This window comes from Ursus americanus, chromosome 9 (assembly GCF_024610735.1).
Source record: "Ursus americanus isolate L20-20 chromosome 9, mUrsAme1.1.p, whole genome shotgun sequence".
In the NCBI taxonomy this organism is placed as follows: domain Eukaryota; kingdom Metazoa; phylum Chordata; class Mammalia; order Carnivora; family Ursidae; genus Ursus; species Ursus americanus.
The window spans coordinates 38,600,081-38,625,854 of NC_142135.1; the positions used below are offsets into that span (position 1 = coordinate 38,600,081).

A 25,774-nucleotide genomic window follows, 5' to 3' on the forward strand; every position below is an offset into this window, starting at 1 on the left:
TTATATATATACACACACACATTATATATATACGTATATATATACACATTATATATATACACACACATTATATATATACGTATATATATGTGTGTGTATGTATGTCACATGCTCAACAGATGTGGGCCAGAATCAAAGCCGAGCTGAGTGAAGTTGCACAGACAGTGAACAGCAGCTCCCCCCAAACAAAAGGTCAGCCATTTATAATGACATCCCCAGAGTGATATATGTGCACATTAGAAAGTTAGACTTCATGAAAAGAATGTCCAATAAAGCCATCAATTTTATTTGGACTTCATCTGGCTGCAATTTCTGCCCACAGTCATTTTGCTCCAGGAAAACAGCGCCGTACAGGCACCTGGATTCACTTCAGGGTCCCTGGTCCATGAACTAGGACATTCCATGCATAGTTTCCCAACACAAGCCCTGAAATGCCTGCTCCCTACGTCTTAGCTCACTGTCTGTAGAACATTCCCCGCCCTTTGATGTCCAAGAAAAATACTCCACTTTATAACATGACCCTGCACTGGGCTTTTTCTGAAAGCAGCGAAGACACCGCCACCATTGTGGCCACCCTGAGTGTCGGTCCCAACAATTGCAGAATGACGGTCTTAAAGTGACAAGCACTTGAGTGAGCGTACATCCACTAAATCCTGTTACTACTTTACGAAAAGAGAAATCACTAGAATCCCCCATAGTTATCCTTGGCGGGGGGGGGGGGGGGGGAAGCTCACTTCTTTTCAGAGGTGGATTCTTGTCCGAAACAGGAATTCCTCCAACCTTCTTAGAGCGCCGGGGTAATTTGTTATCAAGTGCATGTTTAAACCGACGTTGTATAATGTTGCTGCCGCTCTCAGTGAGTCCCCTCCCCTTCCTACCAGGCATTTTGACGATAATAGCCATCCCACCGTCACCTCCTACTGAATAATTATAACAGTGGGCCAGTTAAACTAATCACCTTTCCACGTATTTTTATCCGGCTTAGGGATGTAAATCTCTCCCAGAATGCCAAGAATGAAAGTCTCCTCTCTCAAAGCACCTAGGACTCCGAGCGCTCCTCCTGGAAGAGGCCCAGTCGGCTGGGGCCAGCTGAACTCACAGCCCACATTAATAAGGAACATTTTCAAATATGTAAGATTCATGTATATTCACCAGACATTCATCTTTCTTCAAGAGCATCTGAAGGAGCTCCCGTTATTCATCCTGAACTACTCCTACACTTCAAAAGCCTAACTTCACGTGAAGGTAGTTGAATTCCAGCAGCAAACCACCACCAAATCTTCTAAAAAGAGATTATAGAGAATGGCAGGGCTTGCTATACAATGTGGGATTTTTAGCGGCTCAGAAATCCATTGTATGTGTTTTTTTTTTTTTGAAGGGAAAAAGATTTTTAGAAGAGATTTCAAATTCAGAGGTTTATCACTGCAGTGCGAGCCATACACTATGAAGCAGCTGAATTAATAACTCCACGGAGAAATGTTTCCTGATGAATTACATAGAATCTTCTGGCTCTGAAAGGAAGGACATATTTCCATTCAAACGCCAAGTGACAAGCAGTGAAAGGGAAAAATTCCAACCCCAGGCAAGAGCAGCAGGAAGGAAATCTACTTCATTTGTGTAAACCTAATCCAGAAACAGACCCATATATCCTCTTCCTAGAGAAAGCTACCACCTGAGGAATGTTCCTTCTGGTCAAGGCAAGGATTTGGAAGCAGTACATAGACAGGATTTATCTTACACCTTACATTCTGAAACTGCTCATTTTGCTCCATGTCCAATTGCATAGCTTAATCACTATCTCAAATATAGATCAGAGATCCTTAAGCTATTTTCCCAAGCATAGTAGTCCAAACAATTCTCCAGAAAGTTTCATACTAGATCCTATGAATTGGAATAATTACTTATCGTTTTAGTCACCTCCTCTCACATCATTACAGCGTAATACAGCAGTAAGAGTGTTTCTCAGTGGGGCCGAAGAGCCACTGCTATCCATTCAGGGAAACAAAGGAGGAAGGGATTAAACACCTTTTGATACCTTCTCTTTCAAAAGGATCCAAAAGGGTATCTTTGGTGAAGAACAACAAAAACAAAGCTAGCTTTCCCTTTTGCCCTAGCTTTTCCCCAGCGAGAGGAGGGGGGAAAAAACAAAACAGGTAACCACTTGAAAAATGCACTTTCAAGCAACAGGTACTTCAAAAAGCTCAACCAGTAAGCAGACACAGGTATGCCCTAACTAGGCCACTGAACAAAAAACCACCACCCAAAGCAGAGCTGTGAAAGATGACTTACAACTGCCTATTTGAGAGAGCTCATCCTACTGTGCGCTCCACACCTCCCTTCCCCCCTTTATGTACGGCTACGACGTCACCAAAATCTCAGAATAAATGCAAAGACAGACATTCGCCATATCTCAACAGAGTATCCTAAATGTAACATTTGCTTTTAAGCTTTGCAGAAAGAATGTGGGACCCAGAAGGACACTCAGCTCACACTCACCTTTAAAAATGAACAAAGCAACTAAAAACCCCACTATTAAAAAAACAAACAAAAACACTCTTAAAAAGTGTAACAGATTCCAGATCGATTTGGAATTTCAGTGAATAAGATCATCCTGATTTTTCTCTCTTGCTTAATCAATACCTTTTAGGTCAACAATGTTAAACAGGACCATTATATCAAACAACTCTGCTCACTTGGCAAGAAAAGAGAACTCTCCCACTTCAGGGATATCCTTGGATTTAATGTATTCTTTCCAACGAGAAATTAGCTTCCCAACCTTTAAAAGGAAGAAAACCGGGGATCACAAAGCCGGGAAAATTCTCAATTTCCAACACAGATGTGGAATGAACAGCAACACATTATTCTCAAAGAATGCTAGATTGCCATCTTCTCTGACAAAGCCTTCTGTTACCTGGACAACCTTAGGCGCAAAGACCCCACACATGTTCGCCAACACAGATAATGTAAGCCCACCTACCTTCTCCAGACTGGAGGCCATAAATTCTCAGAGGCTGCAGCCCTGCTCCAGACGCCGCCATAGTTGAACAAAAGGTTCATGACATCAACATCCTTCCTAGTTTTCAGAGCAGTCCTCCCAGATTGAAGTTTTCCCTCCCAACGCCTCTCCGCTATGCTTGTTCTGCCTTGAAGAATCGTACTCAGAATTTACTGGAATAATGTACTTGCTGCTCACTTAGGACTGACTTACTTACACAGATAAAACACTACTACTAGAAAGGAAAATCTGAATAAGCCGGAACAGTCTATAAAATGTGGTTAATGCATACTTTCAAAATGCTTTTTTAAAGTTTCTTCTCTTCCGTCTCAATTTTCAAAAGAGGATTTGTACAGACATGAGAATTAGGCCATCAAGAATGTGGTCCTATCTAAAACCGCTCTAACCTGAGAAGTAGGGGTCCTGAATGTTAGTTCTGCCTGCTTCTCTTTGGCCAAGTCACTCAACTTCTCCGAAGCCTCTGCTTTCTCAGCAGTAAAATGAAAGGGTCGGAACAGGCACTTGCAGGTCTGAAATTCTGCTGTCTCCTTCCTAGATTGTTCTCTCAAATTCAATCTTCAAAAGCTCCACTTTCTTTTAACCTCCATACTGTTTTGGCTTTTGCCCTTGGGTGTCCAAGGGAAGAGTCTTTTGTTGAAAAGACAGCCCTGACGTTCCCCAGGGGCCCGAGGGTTAATGCAGGTCTCCCGGAGCACGCTGTGCATAATGAAACTCAGACAGCAGCTGCTGAGTTGGAGATAATCCTAGAAGGACTGCTTCAGACCTCCTCTTTCTCTCACAGTGAAACTGCCTGGCACCAGGCCTGTTCCGGCTGTTTGGACCTTATGTTTTCGGCACGTTGCAAACAACATCTTCTGTGGATTCAACTCTCAAAATGCCAATGGATTTTTCTGTTTTGCTTTTTCAAGCTGGCTCTCCAGAAGCAAATACTTAAAACATAAGCATGCACGGTGTCCACATGCTGATGGTATATAAACAGTCTGGGATGGGAAAAGAGGCTCTTTGAAGGGCAGGGAACTAGGACTCCTTATTAGTGGAAGTCTTACTGCTCCTTTCTCCACTTTGACAAACAAGATTTCATGAAACAGTAAAAGTGAGGAAAGCAGCAAAAATCACTTATTTGTATGGATATTGCTGAATTTACAGATCTCTCTAATAGTTTCTAATACTCATAGTGTTTCCATGAAGTCACAGCCTCTGTCCACTTAAGTTCCATGGCCCTAAAGTAAGAATAATCCTAGGGGGCGCCTGGGTGGCTCAGTCGTTAAGCGTCTGCCTTTGGCCCAGGTCATGATCTCAGGGTCCTGGGATCGAGCCCCGCATCGGGCTCCCTGCTCAGTGGGAAGCCTGCTTCTCCCTCTCCCACTCCCCCTGCTGGTGTTCCCTCTCGGTTCAATAAATAAAATCTTAAAAAAAAAAAAAAAAACAAACCTCTCTCGCTCTCCCCAACCCGCTCGCATGTGCTCATTCTCTCACACGCGTGCTCTCGCATAGTAATAAAAATTCTACTTCGTTTTCCCGGAAATACAAGGTGACTTAAGAGCTTAACCTCATAAAATGGGTTCCATTTGTAGATTCAAGAGAGCTTTTAACAACGTGTATTTTTAAAAGTAAAAAGGTTGTCACTGCAAAGTCTTCCTGGCAGAATTCTCCTAACTATACCTGGCAAAAGTCATCTTGGTGTAGGAAGTCCGGTGAGAAAGGTGAAGATGATGTGTTAGGACAACCACTTAGTTCCACATCATAACTGTTTACTCACAGCCAAATTAGTGGCCAGCATAAATTATGAAAGCTACCAATTTTTTCATATAACTAAGGTTATACTACTACCTCTAAAAATAACCTGAAGTTAATTGGGATTAAAAATTTGACCTAAGAAATACAATTTTGAGATTTCTTTTTCTCTCCCCAAGTTATTCAAGGTAATAACCTGATGTAATTACATGTTCTCATAAGACAGCTATGTTGTTGTTTTACAGTTTCTCAGAATACAACTTCAATCCAAACGACCCTTGAAGAGCACATACCCTATTTTTTATATTCTCTAATAAATATTGATTGTTGCGAAACATTTTGGAAACATCTTTATGATGAAATATTAAGAAACCATGGAAAGTAAACTCCACCACTAAACTATATTAATACTTTGGAATCTGAGGATTTTACAAAAAGCAAGGGGCGTTAAATATCTTATTATATCAGCTTTAAGATTTTTAAGGCTACTACCTAGCGAATTGAAAGGATTCTTCTGATCCCAAGGAAGTTGTGAGCGCACACCCGGCTCAGCCTCCATTCGTAAGGGCCTTTAAAGCAAACTCTCTCTCCCCTATCAAGGCTCCTAAGCTCCTCCAGCAGGTCGGGTCCCACTGCAGAGGGCGGCACCGGAAGCCGCAGGCTCCCCAGGCACTTCGATGCAAGCTGATGGTGCTCCTTGTTTCGGCCCAACGGTCTGCGTGAGGATGTCCAGATGAGTTCTGCTGAGTGTGGGCTGGCCTTGGACGAGTGAGCTTGTAAGTGGAAGGCATCAAGATCAAACCATCAAAACCCTTTAACAAATTAGCAAGACAAGGCAGATTTGCACACTTCCTGACCGAAAACTAGGATGGACCTCCTCCAAATGTTCCACTTGAAGACTTTGCCAGACTTCAGATCAAAAAACATTTAGTGGATTAAAACTAACAGCTTAAGAGGTGAACCATATTATTCCTAATTATTACTACTCTATTCATGCACCAGCTGTGAATAATTAAAAGCCTATATTTCTAAATTCCCAGGAACCCAAGAATAAAATTAAGACATTTCTGAAAGAAGTTTTGGCTCTGTGTCTGTAGTTAACTGCTCTCAAGGTAAGGCAGTCTCTCCAACTATGTCCACAAGGCAGAAAGCACACAGTGTCGCAACAAAATCTTGTGTTTTCCTTTCTTTCTGTCATGCATTTCATCTTTAAAAATTAAAATAACCAAGAAACATTAAGAGCACATGACTAGGTTTTTTATACTATTAAACTAAATAATTTAAGATAACTGGTCAGTTCATTCCCACCATTTGCTTCCCAGCCCCTTCTCATCAGAATCAGCAGGAAAATAGGAGTAAAATTAATAGCAGGCCTTTATTCTCTTGGTTTTAGGTACAGAGGACAGTGATAAAATGTACCACTTTTTAAGGGATGGCCAGGCACACAAATCACAGAATTTCAAGCTGCTTGGGGGGGGGGGGAGCACTAGAATCTAATCAAGCTCCTTCATTTTATAGCCAAAGACACTTCAGGCCCAAGAATCTATAGGCAGTGTGAAGGGCATTCGGGGCTCTTAACGGTCATTTAACTAAGTCTGTACCAGCAGGGCTAAGCCAAGACCAGAAATCTAAAACGTGCTCCACTCCAAAACATTCCTCAATGAGTTCCACCTCAGGAGAAACGGGGGGAAGAGGACCAAAAAGAGCAGGCCCACCTCCTCGACTCAATGGAGGCTTGAGGGACCTCATGTCTGAATCCCCTGACATCATTATTGTCTGAAATTGCTACTTTTTAACTTGCCCCATTTCCTAACCACCTAAATTAAAGCCAAAGGAAAGACACCATCACAACCAAGTTGAAGATGCCCTTCCAGGTGTGTCTGTGGACATATATACACACACATTTATGTACATAAATATATGCACGAAGGAGTGCATACAGATCATGTAAGTGGAATAAAATGGAGAATCCAGAAATAAATCCTCACATTTATGGTCAACTGATGCTGTTCAACAGGGGTGCCAAGACAATATAGTAGGGGAAAGAACGGTGTCTTTAATGAAACATGTTGGGACAACTAAAGACCCCATGCAAAAAAAAAAAAAAAAAAAAGGCATTCCTACCCCATAACATATGCAAAAGTTAATTCAAAATGAATTATAACACTAAAGGTAAGAGCTAAAAACCCATAAAACTCTTAAAGAACACCCAGGGATAATCCTTTGCAACCTTCAGTTAGGCAATGGTTTCTTACATAGGCCACTAACAGCAACAAAAGAAAAAAAAATAGGACTTCATAGAAATTAAAAACTTTCGTGCTTCAAAAGACACTATCAAGAGAATGAAAATACAACCCATGGAATGGGAGAAAATATTTATGAATGGTCTGACAAGGGACTTCTATTAAGAGTATAGAAAGAACTCTTAAAACTTGGTAAGATAACCCAATTTTAAAACAAAGGACTTAAAAAGACATTTCTCCAAAGAAGAAACACAAACGGGTAACAGGAACACAAAAAGAGGCTCAACTTCATTAGTCATTAGGTAAATGCAAAACCATAATGAGATACCACTTTACACCAAGAATGACTGTAATCAAAAGGACAGAAAGTAACAAGTGTTGGCATGGACGTGGAGAAACCCAAACCCTTGTGCACTGCGGGTGGGAGTGTTAAAATGTGACAGACACTTTGGAAAACAGTCTGGCAGTGCTTCAAGATGTTAAGCATAGAGTTACCATCGGACCTAGCGATTCCACTCCTACAGACTAACTACCCAGGGAAATGCAAACACAGGTCCAGACAAAAACTTGTAGGTGAGTGATCAAAGCAGCATTACTCGTCATAGCCGAAAAGCTGAAACAACCAAAATGCCCATCACCTGACAAATGGATAAAAGCAGTTTGGTATATCCATAAAATGAGGTTAATATTTAGCAATTAAGAGCAACTCAGTACTGACACATGCTAGACCTGGGTGAACCCTGAAAACATTATGCAAAGTGAACAGAGTCGGTCCCAAAGACCACCTATCCTATTGTAGGATTCCACTTCTATGGAAAGGTCCAGAGTAAGCAAGCCTACAGAGACAGAAGGGACATCAGTAGTTGCCTAGGACTTGCTGGGGACTGGAATGAGAAGTGACAGTTAATAAATTCAGGGTTTCTTTGGGGGATGATGAAAATGCTGTAAAATTAGATTTTGGGGACTGATGCCTCTGTGAGAATACTAAAAACCACTAAACCATACACTTTAAGTGGGTGACTATAGCATAGGAGTTAAGTCTCAAGAGAGCTGTTAAGTATTATGTACAGATATATTCATTGGGGCGCCTGGGTGGCACAGCGGTTAAGCATCTGCCTTCGGCTCAGGGCATGATCCCGGCGTTATGGGATCGAGCCCCACATCAGGCTCCTCTGCTATGAGCCTGCTTCTTCCTCTCCCATTCCCCCTGCTTGTGTTCCCTCTCTCGCTGGCTGTCTCTATCTCTGTCAAATAAATAAATAAAATCTTTAAAAAAAAAAAAAAGATATATGTTCATTGACTGCAAGTAGCATTAAAAAATTAATATTGTTTGGCAATTACCCTATTGCGTGGTCAGATAAACTACTGTTTTAAATGAATAGTTTTCCCGATAATGCTAAGCATATTTTGATCCTCTCAGGGTCAAGTTTTACATTTTGTAGAGGACCTTACAGCTGGAACTGAAAACACCAAAAAGATTAGCAGAGAGGTGGGGTCCACAGAAACTTAGTCCAAGCTTGCTGGTCTCTCACCCAATGTAGTTTTGTTGTTTTTTTTTTTTTTAAGATTTTATTTATTTGACAGACAGCCAGCGAGAGAGGGAACACAAGCAGGGGGAGTGGGAGAGGAAGAAGCAGGCTCCCAGTGAAGCACGGAGCCCAACGCGGGGCTTGATCCCAGGACCCTGGGATCACGCCCTGAACCGAAGGCAGACGCTTAACGACTGAGCCACCCAGGCGCCCCACCAACGTAGTTATTCTGTAACTTCAGTATGTTTCCACCACATTAAAGTATAGGGAAAAAATAAAATATAGGGACTAGAGTGGGAACCCAGAATGTGCATTTTTAACAAATCCATCCCACCACCACCGACACCCAGAAAATTCAAATCCCGTCAGCCTCGTAAGTCTCCTTTCCTCCCGCAGCCCAGCGATCTTCAAGCAGCCCTGGGGCTGAGGGCCTGGAAACGGATGGGGATGTCATGATCACAGGTGCACAGCATTTTTCACCTGCTTCATAGTAACTCTCACGGTCAGTTTTGTAGGCATTCGGGAGATTTTCAAATTTGGAAGTTTGTAGCTAGATCACGCTGGGTGACATGTTAGCCTTTGGAAGAGGAGGTCCGTCAATTCCTTGGGGCCCCCGGAATACAATATGTGGGGTACCTGCAGCCTCATGATCTTTCTGGAGTGCATTCATATGCCCGGTCTGTAGAACTATACTAGATTCCAGGACAACAAGCCCACGTACCCAGTGTGTGAGAGTCAGAGCCTAAAATGGGGGGAGGGGATCAGCTGGGAATTATCCCTGAACAAGGACAGCCGCCCTTCACACCCCAGTTGTTTCCCGTCCCTGACAGGTGGACAACATATTTCCCCTACTGTGGGAATTTTCCCTCCAACTTCTATTTCCCATATTCAAAAGTGACTTCCACCCTCCTCTCCAGGAGGAAGAAATCGGAGCTATACCAGCTAGCTGGAGTGGCATCTCTGAGAGGAAATGGTCACAAAAGATGACTGCATTCTAGATGACAACTGTAACCAACTTGCTTGGCTGGCAAAGGAGGAGAGGGGAGACTAGAGCACCATGTGAAAATCCAGGCTGGAATTTTTAAATCTTTATTCCAAGGCAGTAGGTAGGAGGAAAATTATTTCCCTTAAAAAAAGAAACAAAGGGCACAGTGTAGAACTACAGTATGCTTGGCTACAAAGATCAAGGAGTTTTACAAACGGGGAAACAGAGGCAAGAGAGGTGGCATGATTTGCCAGAGGTCACAGCTGGCTGCTGGCGGAGGAAGGCTAGCTCCGAGAACCCAAGTCTTCTAGCTACCTGTCCCGCATTCTCCCGCTGGACACAGAATTAAAAAGGAAACACAAAGTAGGGGCTATTTGGGCAAAGTAAAGTAGTAGAGGAACGGTTCCTAACCTCGAGTCCTTGTGCCCGTCGTTTGTTTTGGTGGTGTTTTTCCACCATGGTTGTGTAAGCCTCATAAGGAAAGCTCTGTGCTAGGACCCATGGGTCATGGGTGACCGTGGGGCACAACACTACGGACCCCGGCCAGTCTAAGAGCTACTCCGTCCATGTGGCAAGATGGTAGAAGAGTGAATGCTTGGGGAGCTAAAGGTACCTCCCACACCCTTGATTGTGGTCCCCTTCCCTGGATACTCTTCATGCTACCTTAGAGACCCCCTGCCTCTCCACCTCTAAGGCTCTCTCCCTTCCCCCTCAGGGCCACCCACTGTGACTTTAACCCCCCAGTACACACCTCTCTGGTTCACACCAGTCAAGCTGGCTAGTTTACCTGATTAAATACCTATCAGGGCCACCTGAAGTTTACAGCAACATCAAATCTCCGTAATTACATGGCCTCTTAAATTTGGCAAATAGAGGTTTTGCCATCAGTTTAACAGAAAGTTTGTCCTAGAATGCCATACTCCTTCAACCAAGGGCCATAAATGATGTGTAGTTTGTCAGACCAAGTTATCAGGAGAGGAAACAAGATATATTTTTTGTTGCTCAGCATTCAACTTCAAAATACAGAAAGGAGGACAGAACCTAAGGTTAGTAGGAAGCTGTAAATGTCAACTAATCTCCCAGGCAGCTGAGGTTTTAAAGATTCCCAAATAAATGGCCAAACACATGCTTGCTTCCCTCCAAGCGTGGGGCCTCACTACTTCTGAAGTGGTCTATTCCTTCTGTGACCGCCTTTTAGAAAGGTCTTCCTTTTATTCCATCAGAATCTGTCCCCTTAGAAGCTTCCACCCCTTTCATTCCTGACTGACCAAAAGAATAGAAGATCCAGGGAGACAAAGGGTCAGATGTAAGTCATTACATTATATCTTCCTGGTGCTTCATAGACGGTACTTCCCAGAATATCTTTTTATTATTGTTTTTTAAACTTCCAGTAAAATAAAAGCCGAACCACTTGGCACATGTAGAATGCTAAAAGAAAGTAATTTGATGTTAAATAGACTAAAAGGCTCTCTTGAATGAATACTAAACACATCTGCAAACAGTTTATGGTATGGAATTTGTTTGAATCTTCTGGGTTCTCCGCCTCTATTTATACCTCAAGGCACAAAACAACGAAAGCAGCCTGGTAGAGACTCACAGAGCAGTTAATGCCCAAGGAGAGAGACAGCAAACACCAGGAGGCAGCTCGCAAATGCACTCTTAATATTTATTAAGCCAACAATAGTGTTTTGGGTAAATCTTATTAACGTAATACACAAAGTTCTGGGCAAATGAAATTTTAATTCATTTACATCAAATGTGCCTGCAATCCACATTTTTATTAAAAGGACAATAAGCATTCAGTTGAGAATGCTTGGAAATGGGAGGTTATTTTGAATATCGTGTATTGCTTTTCTATCATTTAAGACTGTTAAAACTTCAAAAAAAATTACATAATGTGTGTTTAGAAAGCTCTGGTTGCAGGAGAATTCAACCATTTATATAATTTCTTCTAAAGGCTGTGGGAAAGGTAGGCAGTCTGGGAAATCACCTCAAGTCTTCTGTGTGAGATATAAATATATATCTAATATATATATTAAAGAAACCAAAATCTTGAGAACGAAGGAGTAAACATAGCAATTCATCATCTGTGTAACGCTCATGACTGATGTGCTAAAGGCCTCTATTTACACAATCTTTAGCAGTTAAGGATGCAAACCACTTCATGGAAAAGTTTTTTTTAAAAAGCACTTACCAATTAGCCAAAGATAAATTTGTTTATCTTTTCCTTTATTCCTATTCCTGGACTTCCCCCATGACCTAAGCCACAACGTTCCTTTTTATTTCTCGTGCCAATCGCAGTTGGGATTTTTGTTACTAGCACCTGGGAGTATCTTAACTGCGATCACTCACTTGATGATGGGGGTCTTGTTACACCCACCAGCCCGGGGCCCTTCTGGCGGCAGCTACCGTGCCAACCCTTGCCTCCCGATCAGTGCCAGCTTCCTTGAGTCAACCCCAGGCAGAAGCCAAACAAAGCAGCTGTGCGGCCTCCTCGGAAAACTTTTAAATGAAGGGCCTTCTAGAACTGAGTTCTATTAAGGAAACTCACTATTTCTATGTTGTTTCACCAACTTTAATGTGCTTAGGAGTCACTGGGAGTCTTGTTCAAAGACGCAAATCACAATTCAGGAGTCTCAGGTGGGGTTGAGATTCTGCATTTCTAACCAGCTCCCAGGTGAGGCTCATGCGGGTCCAGAGTCCACATTTTGAGAAGCAAGGCCCTAAAGCAGCGGCCTGTAAGCCCGGCTGCACGTCAGAATCAACAGGCAGCTTGGGAAAGAAAAAAAAAAAACAACAACAATAGCCCACTGCTACCTGGGCCCCAAAGCCAGGGGCTCCCATGCAAGAGTCTGTGACAGCAGGGAGGAGAACCCCTCTCAGCAGCTCTCAATCTCTAGCACGCCACAGAGTCACCTACAGCTTTTTTAAAGCCCACTGCTGGGCCCTACCCCCAGATTTCAGATTCCGTCAGTCTGGGGTCAGGCCCAGAGCCTACATTTCTAAGAAGTTCCTAGGTGATGCAGATACTGCTGGTCCGTTCACACGGAGAGACTGGACCTAATGCGAAGGTTAACAACTCTAACCGACTTCAGTTTCCACGGAAAACACACACTTCTATGTGCAAATTGTATTCTATCAATGCTCTGGAACATCTATGTATCAGGGACACGCTAAGAGGGGGAGGGGAGAATTCATACTTCCACTCCCTCAATTTCTTTTTTTTAAAGATTTTATTTATTTATTCGATAGAGACAGCCAGCGAGAGAGGGAACACAGCAGGGGGAGTGGGAGAGGAAGAAGCAGGCTCCCAGCAGAGGAGCCTGGTGTGGGGCTCGATCCCACGACACCACGACACCGGGATCACGCCCTGAGCCGAAGGCAGTCGCTTAACCGCTGTGCCACCCAGGCGCCCCACACTCCCTCAATTTCTAAGAGTAGTCTGCATGCACTTCAGACTTTGAAGAGACACATTTAACCCTGCTGTTGCCAAATTAAAAAAACAAAACGGCGATGTTGAGTTTTATTCTAGGTATTACAGACTTGTTAGGTTTAAGAGCGTATGCATCATAGCAAATGGTTCATTTTAACGGCTTGCTCAGAATACTCCTTCTAACTCTACTGTGCGGCAGACACACGTTAAGCAGCAGTTTCCCAAGGGTCAGCACTTTAATGTTATCCTGCAGAGTAATTTCTAAAAGCTCTGAAAACTCTAGAATTCTTAAACAAGGTTTTTTGGGGGTTTTTTTCCTTGCCAAGTCAATTAAAGATAGCCCCTTTTATTCAAGGGATGGAAAAATTGTGTTTCAGAATTGAGTGAGGGCAAACATGCTCCCAAATTAGATATCTGAACAAAGTACACTATGAATAGATTAGATAATGGGCTGCTGCTTTTTTACTTAGGCAAGAACTAAAGACCACTCCGACTTCTTATTCACAGGATAGCCTAGAGCACTCTCTCTTCCCTACTTCAAGCCCGGAAACAGTCGAGTTCCACGGAATTAATTCGACTTGAACAAGGTCCAAGTAGCTGAGCGGCAGTAACAAAGGAGAAACTGAAGAAAAGGACCGTCATTAAGACACGTGTGTCGGGCTTATACATGACGAGTAACTTCAGACAAGGTCTAGGCCACATTCCCAATCAGTAAAACACAAGCTCTCCGTTCAAAGCATGAACTCAGGCAAATCTAATAAGCTGACCAAACATGCTTTTCGGCAACCAGGCCAAGGGGACAAGCATCCTTTGTTCCACTAAGGAAACTTTTTGAAAGGAAAGGGAAATGTTTCCATTTTTTTCTAAGACACCCTCAGATAGGTTTCATTTTTACATATATAATCTTTGTGTAAAGAGCATGTCTCCTAGCCCACCAACGTAATTATCAAGAAAGTAGGAGCCAACAGAAAAAGAGGAGAAGGGCAGAAAAGGAAGAAGCCAGGAGCAAGCACGGCCTCTTTCACAGGGCTCCGGACTGGGACGGGAGGCAGGGCGGTCCCGGGAAGCCGCTGCATTCCACGGGCTTTGGTCACAAGCAGTAGGGAACGTGGTTTAACGAGACAAAAATCTTACCCGCTAGACTTCCCTCTAAGCTGGAGGAGCCCCAGAAGGCACCCAGAGCGCTGGTTCTCAAACCTTCTGGAAGCTTAGAAGCACCTGGGAAGCTTTTACAGCCAGCTGGCCCCTCCGCGCCATAGAGTCTGATTTAATGGTTCTGGGTGGTGCTCAGGCGTCCACAGCTTTTCCAAGTTCCCCAGATGCATTTAATGTGCAGGAAAGGGTGAGAGTCGGTGATCCGGAACGTGCCCCTCGCTCTCCAGAGCTAAGCGCCAGAGGGGCTAAACCACCTTCTCTTCCCCAAAACACAACAGCCACAGCAAGAAAAGAAAAAAGAGGAAAGAATTCGGCCTCCTCTTTTCTTTCCCATCACCCTGTCTTTCCCATCTGGTCATTTTTCTCAGTCTCGGGTTCACAACCTCCGAAGAGGAGCCTTTCTTCTTGGATAGCTCATCGAATCAGCCATCCATTTCAATCAGCGTCAACACAAGACCAGTGATGGCTCTACACCCAGCGTGCTTCGAAAGGCTGGGCATGCAGGAACTCATTAATCCTCACAGCATCACCACGAAGTGGCTCCTGGGACTAATCTCCTATTTTACAGATGAGAAAACTGAGGCAGACAGAGACTAAGACACCTGCCCAAAGTCACCCAGCCGGACACCCGCAGAGCTGGGAATTTAAAGAGACCCCATGAATTCCACTAATTGGTTCCCCCATTACCAGACACAAGTTTGTGGAGAGAAGCCATGAAAGTGACAGGCTCCATGTTGGTAAAGGAATCAGAACATATGTGGCCCAGAATGTTTGGCCAAGCAACGCAAAGGAAAGGTCTGACACGTCACTGTTGGGAGCTGCACCCATTGGACCATATTAAAAAGTGATTATGCATTTAAACACTTTTACTGCTCTCTTGAAAGATGATAGTATCATGGCAGGGCTATTTAAAGCTTAAAAAAAAAACCCACACAACCCAAGAATCTAACTTCTGCTAGGTCACCTAAAATGCAGTCGTGGCAAGTGACCCCGCCAGGCAGTTGTGAGACAATTATAGACAAGAATGGAAGGTGCCTATCGGGGTTCTAAGTACACAGTAGGACGTCTGCGTGGTGATTTTCAATGTCAGTGTTCTTTAACAAAATTCATTTCTTAAAAATATCACCCCACAGACTTATTTTTTGAAAAACTACGATGCAAATATATTTGCGTTGTTACACTCGGATTTACCAAAGAAGTATTCGAGAGAAAAATGCTGGGAGAAAAGACAACCCTACATCCAACACTGGCAAAAGGAACTAAAGCTTCTACCTGAACCAGAAGTGCCTCCACCCCTCTTTTCCTGGAAGGCACTGACCTGTTTATTTTTAGTATAAACCTCTAAGGAATACTCTTCTTCCCTCATAAAATGAGGTATTTTTTTAGTCCCACAAAATGTGGTATTAATTCATGAGGACTTTACTTCTAATTTTGATTCTTATCTCCAGGAACCTTTCATCTCCTTTTCTGTCTGCAAGTCTCCACAACCTTCCTACAATTTGCAAATCAACTGGACTTCAGCCCCTGGTCTCCCCAAATCCCAGGGCTTTCTGCTCTCTTCCCCTAATTAGCCAGAACGGTCACAGATAATAACAGAGGCTGCCGGAGAACAATTTTTGCTGCAAATTGAGAAATTATCTAAGCATCATTTTAAATTATTCATCTTGCAGAGAACACATTAAGCACACTGATTCAGAGCATAGAACATATAATGTATGTTCCATTTGTTATTTCATTCGGGCGTCAAACATGGGCCAGGACTAAGTCTATCAGGTGCTAATCATTAATGTGAGGAATGAGGAAGAAGAAGGAGCCAGAAAGGGAACATTTTATGGTAAGAAAAAATTACTAACAAATCACTGACGGCCTAAGCCCAACATTATAACTCTACCACTAACTAATTATGTGATCCTGAACAAATCACTTAACCTCTCTAGATGTGTTTCCTCTTAAAAGTCAATTCCCGCTCGAAAATCCATTGTTACATAATGAAAAAGCAGAATCCAAAAGAATACAAGGAAAATCACCCCAACACTTCTATACCTCTTTCGTTCATCAGCTAGGACGACTGATCTTTGCCAGATACATAAGGTCCAGTACTTGCGTTTCAGAGCCCAAAGTTTATGGAGTATGGAGAATTAGACTGGATGAAATGTAAGGTTTCCTTCTCTGCAGATATAAACATCAATAAATTATTCAGGTTCTAAACAATTTCTTACTCTTTGTGTCTTTTGTACATTTTAGTACTCAGAAGTCTTTCCTTGGAGAACAGGTGGTGAAAGAGAAACAAATGTGAAAGTCAAGTGTCTTCAGGTCATCAATAAAATTCACACCATGCCACTTCAGAGAAGGTATTATTCTTGCTTTGCTGGGAAAGCAGTGATTTCTCTTCTACAAGGGGTTCTTCTTATCCTTCTCAACTGCAGATGTAGTTCTTTGGCAGTTTTGATTGCTAGGTATGTCTAACTAGATTCAGATAAAAACTAACGCATATTTTACATGTATAACCTATGGGCCCAACCCATCGTCAACTCCCCGAAATAATCAAAATGTAGGTGATAGCTGCTTGAAGGCAGGTATCATGTCATGATTTCTTTTTTTAACTTGCAAGACCAGCAAAGAGCTTCGTCCTTGGCTGATGTGCCGTAACATGAGTTAAGTCTTAACGGACCGACTTACCAAACATGAAACCTCATTCAATAACCAATCAGCACAATTACAAAATCTAACCAAATCTAAGGCAGTTTCCCCCTGCTATCTGAAAGTAGACGGTTCCCATGAAACCTTTCGTAAACCGAAATGGCAGAAAGCAAAGAAGCCACGACCTGTCATTTATGTGGGAAAAGTTTTGAGCCTTCCCAGACCCCAAAAACAACCTGTCTTAGGCTGTTCTGATACCTTAGGACACATCTTGCTAATGGATGCACAAAAGAAATCACGATAAAGCCCAGATGCTCACAGACACAGCTCAAAGCTATGGTGGCCTGATGCTGAGATGCTGAGTACAGTTCCTGGGGAAGGAGCTTGGGGGGGCCGCTCTTGCTGCTTCGGGTACACGCGGCCTCCATCACAGCTCACTGCAAAACACACTGAGCACTATTTTTACTTTTTGCCTTTTTTCATAGAAGCAAAAATTCTCTTCAGATTTTCTTTTGGTTTGTGAAAACAGGTACTAATGTACATCTTTCATAAAAGTGCAGTGGCCTAATGTGAACTTTAAAAAAAAAAAAAAGCAGGAGGATGCCTGAATAATGAAGTAAAAATACTCACCACTCTTTTTTTTTTTTTTTTTTTTTTAGATTCATTTATTTACTTGACAGAGATAGAGACAGCGAGAGAGGGAACACAAGCAGGGGGAGTGGGAGAGGAAGAAGCAGGCTCCCAACGGAGGAGCCTGATGTGGGGCTCGATCCCAGAATGCCGGGGTCACGCCCTGAGCCGAAGGCAGACGCTTAACGACCGAGCCACCCAGGCGCCCCAATACTCACCACTCTTATCTAAACGAATTCAGAAGTGGGATAGAACTAAGGTTAAGATTTTAATTCATCAGCAAACCTAACAGATAAATCAGTGTTTACAACATAAGACTGCAATGTTGACCTTCTTGAAGCATTTTACAATTACAATCCCAAGTCCTATGTTAGATTTTCAAGTCTTAACTGAATTTCCAACTTGGGTACAAGTCTATTTTGAGTTTTAGCTGAATATAATTCAGGAGACAGATGATGGCAGAAGGAAAAAGTATAATTCACATCACGACCTGCCTGGTAAAAAATAAACTGGTCACAGATTTGTGAAAATAAATGTCCCTGGATGTCAAAGGTGAGAATGCAAATGAGAAACAAAAAACATATGCACACATATTTATGCATGTATAATATATCCCAGAACCACAAAACTGAAAGCTACAAGGAAAGAGAATCAAATGCGCTTAAAACACCTACTATGGGTCAGGTTTTTGTATTAGAAGTTTTCAGTCATTATTGAAGCTAATCTTCAAAATAACCAAAAAGGCAAACTATTATAATCCCCAGTGTTACACTGAAAAAACAAGCTCAGAAATGACAAGAAACTTCCCCAAGGTCACGTGGATTTCAGATGGTCAATACCAGAACCAAACCCAATATGCCTGATTCTAAAACCCTTAAGATCATCTCCTGTGTCATCTCAATTTGGGAGAGCAAAACACTGAATCCTGGCAATGCCAGAACGACACGTTCATGTGGAATAGAATCTGTATATGGTATGACCCGTACTTTACTGCACTGTCACACACCTGTCACCCAGGCAACTACACTGTTGCCTAACAACTCAGTAAACAGCGATCTTTTGGTTCCTAAACATGTCAAGTGAACTGAGCCAGCAGCACAGATGTACTAACCCTTATATAGTAAACCCTTGAGTTAACCAGATATTAGAGACCCTTGTATTAACATTTGTATAGCCTTTTATCACATGTTTTCTGCATCTATTGAGATCATATTATCTCCCTTAAACTGTTATCTGCATTGCTTTTCTGATGTGGAAGCATGCCTTGGATAAACTTGGATTCATCGTTATTCTTTTAATAAGCTGCTGTTTTCAGTTTGAGAATATTAAATTTAAAATTTTGTCATCATAAGTGAAGCTGGCCTAGGGTTTGTTTCCTACACCCTCCTTGTCTGATTTTGACATAGAGTAATGCTAACCTCAAAAAATGAAAAAGAACAGATTCTATCACTCTCTAAGCTCTGTAACAACAATTGTTCCTTCAAGGATCAGCAGAACGTACTTGTAAACCCCTCTAGGTCTGGTGCCATTTTTTTTAATTGAATTTTTTGTTGACATAATTGTAGATTCACATGCAGTTATAAGAAATAATACAAAGAGATCTCTTCTACCCTTTATCCAGTTTCCCTCAATGGTAACATCTATAAAACTATGGTAAATATCACAACAAGGATATGGACACTGATACCATCCACCAATCTTATTCCATTCCTCAGTTTTACTTGTACTCCTTTGCGTCTGTGTGTATATGTATATATGGTTCTAAGCCATTTTATCACAGGTACAGATCTATGTATACATATATAAATTTATTTAATATAACCTTAGTTTCACTATATAGTTTCATATCAGACTTTTTGTCTATTATAAAGTTTCCAAGTTATAAAACATTCTTCCCATACATTTTTAATGGCTATATGGTATTTAATGTTTAATTTAGAATTTTTTATTTAACCAATCTTCTCTTATTGTACACTCAGGTTGTTTCCTTTCAACAATAACCAATGACCTCTCTCGTCATCCTCTCACATCATCCACATTTAGAGAAAAGCTGAATACAAACATATCCCAAATATCTCAACATTGAGCTAGGCCTCCCCAAATCAGGAAAGAGAACCCCAGCCGTGAAAGCGCAGGCTCAATCCTGCCTATCCTGGGCCACTCTCTGAGTGGGAGCTAACCAGGTAAGCCCTATAGCATACAGAGCCCCCACTCTTTAAGGAGACAGAAAATCACGCATCAGAGTAATAGTAACTAACACAGGACATAAAGCCTGGACATGGCTCTGTGTGAAAAGCTTCTACCTCTTCTGTCTCACGCCATCCTGAAAACCTTATTTAGAATACTCCATTACACCGAGGAGAAAACTGAGCACAGAGTGATTAAGAAACTTGCCCAAGGTGACACATGGGATTCAAACCCACCTCCAATGACCAGGCTCTGAGCCAGTCTACCACACTGCCTACTCATTGAGATTTCCTGCTTGGTGTGGCGTCCACAGCACTTCCACGGGGCTCCAGTGCTACAGAGATGAGCCAAAGGGAAGGTACCAGCTAGAGGCCCCTCTCTGCAAATGGGCGTCTGGGCCAGAAACCAAATGAGGAGCCTGAGACCCCTCAGTGACTTAGGCCTTCACGTTCCATCAACAAGTCATGTTGTCTCTGTCTAGAGTGAAAGTGAATTCGATCACATCCGCTGGTCTGGATGCTACACTGGCTTATATCAGAAAATAGATGAGAAAACATTAGACATTAGATCATGGACACTCAGGGCCATGTATGCAATCTCAGTACATGATGAATACTCAGTTCAAGTTAACGGATTACCCTCAGCTATTAGAAATGACTCACCTCTCAGTAATGCGAATGAATTCCCTGCTTCAGTAAATAAAATAGTAAGTATTTGGCAGGAGCTTAATAATTACTTATTGATTAGGTTAATCTTAACATTTCTCCAATCTTACCCTGAAGCATATAGAAAAACTAAATATTAAGGACAGAACATTCTTCTAGGATTCCATCATTTTATAAATGGGGAACCTGACATCCCACAGAGATTGAGAGAATTAACTCCATGTATGTAAAACCTCACTTGTGCCCTAAATATTGTACATTTATTTTTACTGTGTTTATATTTAATAATACATCATATGAAACTACATATTTAACCTTCACTCGTTTGTGGTAAGACCTTGAAAAAAATAATTTTCCCTTAATAATTGGATATCTCATTCCACATGTCATTCTTACGATGAGACTAAACCCTATTAATTGCACGTACTCCTTAAATATCAGTACTATTTGTATTTAATATACCTGTATAATCATAAAAGAAAATAAACATCCAAATGCTTTCTAAAGGGCACATTTACTGCATCTTCGTGACATTTTTGACAAAACAGATTCAACAGTAGAGGAAAAAAATGTGAAAACCTATCTCGTCTTTAACAACATTTTCCATAGCCTGGAGTCCAAGACTACGAGCTGGCTCTCACATCATCGACTACATACCAGTTGGCCTCTCTCTGCTAATATGAAATTCAAATGGGAAATCTCCAAAGACTTCACGGTCTCTCCCCTTCTCCCAGTCCTACCAATTCTGTGAGATACCCAAGAAAAACAGACATTCACAATTCTATTTCGACACTGTTCTTTCCCATTCAGAGGCAGTCACCCCTCTAGCCTCGTTGCTAAAACTAACGCGGCCCCAGAAACAGACTTGTCAAAAACGCTGTGAGATTTTTAATAGTAGGAGCCGAATCTCAAATTGCTAAAAGGAAAAATTTCATGCAGTTCTACCCTTAAAAAATAAGACTCTCTCTGCCCCCCCTCCCCAACATTCCCTCACTACCCCTGCCACCTCCTTCTAGATGACCAGCGGCACTCCAGCATCCAACACAGACAACACTCTCTCCTTCCCTGTGCTGGAATCTCAACGGAAGCACACAGGAGGAAGCATGGACGTAGACCAGTGTGGCAGGACTCGACTTCATGTCTCGTTTATGCTTCACACCAACACTGCAATGTTGATGAAACTGAGGTCTGGTGAGTCAGAACTGGCAAACTAGCCCGGGTACATCCCCAGGTTGGTGGATTCAGTGGATCCCAGACCACACTGCTTGCAGTGGGCAGAGCAAGGCTGAGCTTGAGCAGAACCCACGGATCCGGACTGCCCTAGCCCCTGGCACCTGCCCTTAAAACACCGAGCATCCACAGGTGCTTACGAAGCTCAGCACTGCGCAGGCGTCAAAGGCACAGCAATAAGGGCCCTCCCCTCATGTGACGCCAATCCCAACAGAAGAGAAAACTGGCGTCTTAGAATGTCAGAAGGCTTAAGAACACCTTGCACAGCTCCCTCATTTCACAGCAAGCAAGCAGAGACCAAGAAAGGAAGAAGAAAACCACTTAGTACCTTCTGTGCTTCAAGCACCATTCCTAGGCTCCCTCATCACATGCTCACAATAATCATGTTATAAAGACATTCAGATCCAAATTATACACACGTACATAGGTATTTTTTCAAGCAACTTGGAGCTTCAGTATCTTGTCCAAGTGCTACCACATTAAGTGGCAAAGTACCAGCATCTGAACCCGGCTTGTCCACTTTCCATGCCAAGCCCTCTGCGCTCTACTGTGGCCCCCAAGGTCACACAGCCACACACTGCTGGGAGCCCACCAGCTAACACAAAATGGCATATAAAGAAGGGGTAAAGTATGTGACCCAGACCAATGGTTCCCAAATGTGGTTGATTCATTAGAATCATGTGAGATGTTTCATAAAAATACAGATCACCCCACCCCCTTCCAGGCCACTGATTATGTTGGTCTGAGATGAAGCCCTGAAATCTGTATTTTCACACACTTCCAGTGATTCTCATCATCCGTCTGCTGTACCATTTACAGAAAGATAAATAACAAGGGCTCAAACATGAAAGACCATCTGGAGCTTGCGTCTGAATCAACAGAGCGTTAAAGAGAAACACTGAAGAGGAGGCTACGTCCCAGGAGCGTTCATGACAGTGAGACCAGCGGCCAGTGGCAGAAGACATGACGGAGAGTGACCAAGGGGGGATGAGCAGGAAGGAGCATTATTACGAGCCTCGTATAAACCTGGCAGAGACGTTTAGACTCCATGCCATACAATAAGACACGCAGAGGTCTGTGGACCATGGGAACACCATCAGAATGGTACAGGATAAATCGAACAGCCGGTGAGCATCCGGACCAGGAAGGCAACTACAAAGCTGCTGACATAAAGGCACAGGTCAAGAAAGAGAAAGCTTCCTGGATCACTAGAACGTGAGCTCCAAGGACACAGAGCAGTTAGTACAGTTTGCTCGATGCTTTATCCCGGGCACGCAGTCGGTGCCGAAGTGTGTTTGTGGAATGAACCACACATAGGTGGAGTGAGCAGTCAACCAAGTGGAATGAGTCAAGGATGTCTCCAAGATTCACATCCAAAAGAACAGAATTAGGAGGATGGTATTGGCCCAAATGACTAGAAAAGGTAAATAAGAGTAGCTTATTTTCAGCAAAGTCTCTTCTATGTTACTTCTTGCTTTTTTTTTTTTTTTCTCTAGAACTTTATTTTGGCTTCTGCTCCATGAAAGAATTGGGTGATTTTGAGATACTGGAATGTACTGTTGACGGTGGCAGGAATGGCAGGACTTCTTTCCATGGTGAGAGGGAAATGATGGCTGAGATCATTTAGCTTGATTTTTGGCAACAGAAAAGAGACAGTGTTGTGAGAATCTAAACTCAGATGACATTCCTCACATCGTCTGTTGGATCACTGCCAGCTGACATGCCAATAACACAGTGGCTTGACCAGACTCCCTATAAACCCTAATGACAGAGTCGTCTGTGTGGCTCGCTCAGCCTCGGGGCTTTGCCAACCTGAGGAGACTCCGGGCCACCTGCGGCTGACCGGTCAGGTCTGTGGGCACTTCTGAGGAGCTGAGAATTAGTCCGGCCCAGGAAAACACTTGGTGATCTTTTGAAATCCTTTCCAAACTAATGATTATTCAAGGAGCCATGTGAGCAATCGTGTTACACACTCCTTCAAAACGAGGTACCAGGTCCCAGAAGCAGGAATCAGAGGGCATACTCTAATTCCTTTAAGGACATCCATCTTTTTTTTTTTTTTAAGATTTTATTTATTTATTTCACAGAGATAGAGACAGCCAGCGAGAGAGGGAACACAGGCAGGGGGAGTTGGAGAGGAAGAAGCAGGCTTCCAGCAGAGAAGCCTGATGTGGGGCTCGATCCCAGAACGTCAGGATCACATCCTGAGCAGACGCTTAACGACTGAGCCACCCAGGCGCCCCTGGACATCCATCTTTTGCAAGCCTGATCTTACAAGATCTTTCTTTCTTAAATGATGTCTACCTACGGCTAATATCCAACCAAAAGAGAAACAGCCCTTGTTTTTATAAAATTCCCTAGCAAAAGTAATTTGTTTCATTACCAGCACAGCCAAAATATATTTTTTTTACAGAACTGATAAAGGTTATATGGTTCCAATTTTATGTTTCTTCCTTTTTTAAAAAAAGATTTTACTTATTTATTTGAGAGGGAGGGGGAGAGAGAAAGAGAAGGGGGAGGGGCAGAGGGCAAGGGAGAAGCAGGAGCCAGACACGGGGCTCGATCCTGGGACTCCAGGACCATGCCCTGAGCCAGAAGGCAGACGCTGAACTGACTGAGCCACCCAGGCGCCCCTTGTTTTTCTTTCTAATGCAAACTTTCCAAAGCCTGCCTTTCATAATGGGCTGAGAGGTAACCCATGAGTCCAAATGACTTGACAGTTTCTTTTAATTTACACACATTGAAACACGTGTATAAAATTCCATTAACTCAAAACACTTCCTTTTCTTAAACATATTTCCAGTTCAAATTATGTGTTTATAGCAGCGTGCAATATATTATTTCTAAAGGTAAACAGTCACGGTAAAAAAAAAAAAGAACGGATAGAAAAACAGCAGCATATCACTACCGCCACACTCAGTCAGTCCTTCCCCTCACATGGTGTTCCCGCAGTGAAAGCCGTAACCTGCCGGTGGAAAGTATGAATGCATGACCACGAACAGTCCCCGCGGCCTCCAGCATCCAGAAAGGAAGGGCCACCAGTTTCTTTCACAGACAGCTTTGAGCCTTCGTTCCCAAGAATCTCTGTGCCGCACCCCCCCACCTTCCCTTGTGCTTAGCATAAAACTCAAGAATTCACTAACTGCAGACATTTCTCCTTTCCTCCTTTTAAACACAGACTTTGAGCTCAGACAACCGCTACTTCTAACTCCCAGGAAACAGTTGTCGTTTTCACATTAAAATAAGAGGTACTGGAAATAACATGCTGTAATAGCTAAGTGTTGAAAAATGAGGTCTTTCAACTTCACATACACTGAAGCTGCCACGCATCAAATGGAGACTAGAAGTAATTTAAATGGACTAGTGGCCACCCTGGGCTTTGAAACAGCCTAACAAAGACTTTCTGCTAGAGTGTCCAAATCGACATTTGAAAAATATCTAATCACCCTTTTGGATGATATTCCAGTTACTGAAGAGAGTCTCTCCAACAGAGGAGCTCGCTGGGAAGGCATCTAATCCTGGTCAGAAATGCGAAATATTAGAACCGCAAAGACAAGAGTTCAGGGGAAAGGTATCACCAGGGAGGAGCATAGTTCGGGCAAAAAGCTTCTTTACTTAAAGAGCACGGTCAGATTTATGCAAAAATCCAGAGAGCCAGAAGATTGGGGATTCAGTAACACTTCCTAGCAAATCCTGAACGGGACTCAGCGAAAAAAGGACTCCTTAACCCTGTACAGCCGTTGAGGCAGGCTTCTCTTGAAAACCTTTCGAGGGTGTTCTCCCTGTTTTGCAACAAGATGAGCAATCATGTTTTTTCTGAAATAAACAGTGAATTTCTCCCTTTCTGTGTACAATGAGCCAAAGTTCATAACTGGCTGGGAGATTACCAGACCCAACGGATGAACCGATCATTTGCCATAGAGAACTACTGATAAGGCTCGGATATCTATTTTACAGCCCAAGCACCCAAATACGCATGTGGATAATTCTACCCGCTCTTGCATCTCAAGGAACGCTGGGGAACCGGCTAGCACACACAGACGCTCCCCACGCTGATGAAAATGCCCATCTGCTGCTCTGTGCCTAAGAGGTTATTCCATTCCTAAACTGCTTCAACTCAAAAAAAAAGTGGGGGGGGGGGAAGAGGAAGGGAAGTAACACTCCAAAGGCAGGGGGGAAAACTCACGAAACCACCCCTGGGCAAGGCAAGAGGTGGCAAAGGGAGGAGATATGGCAACTAGAAGGGCCAGAAACAGCAGCGCTCCCAAACCGAAGCCCGGACGGCACCGCGGTTGCAGACAGAACCGGGGGTGCTGGGCTTCCACCT

The 25,774-nt window shown here is 42.9% G+C and overlaps 1 protein-coding gene across 2 annotated transcripts in view; it reads right to left on the reverse strand.

Annotated features, from left to right (window-relative positions):
* Positions 1 to 25,774, reverse strand: part of SDC2 (syndecan 2) — a 100,997-nt gene that overhangs the window by 73,487 nt on the left and 1,736 nt on the right. Inside the window, exon 1 of one of the 2 annotated variants that reach the window (XM_087864713.1) lies at positions 14,075 to 14,096. The exons of the other annotated variant lie outside the window; for it this stretch is intronic. The gene's annotated coding sequence lies outside the window, so the exon portion shown is untranslated. Of the gene's footprint in view, positions 1 to 14,074; positions 14,097 to 25,774 lie in introns of those variants that run through there. 2 annotated transcript variants of the gene reach the window in all.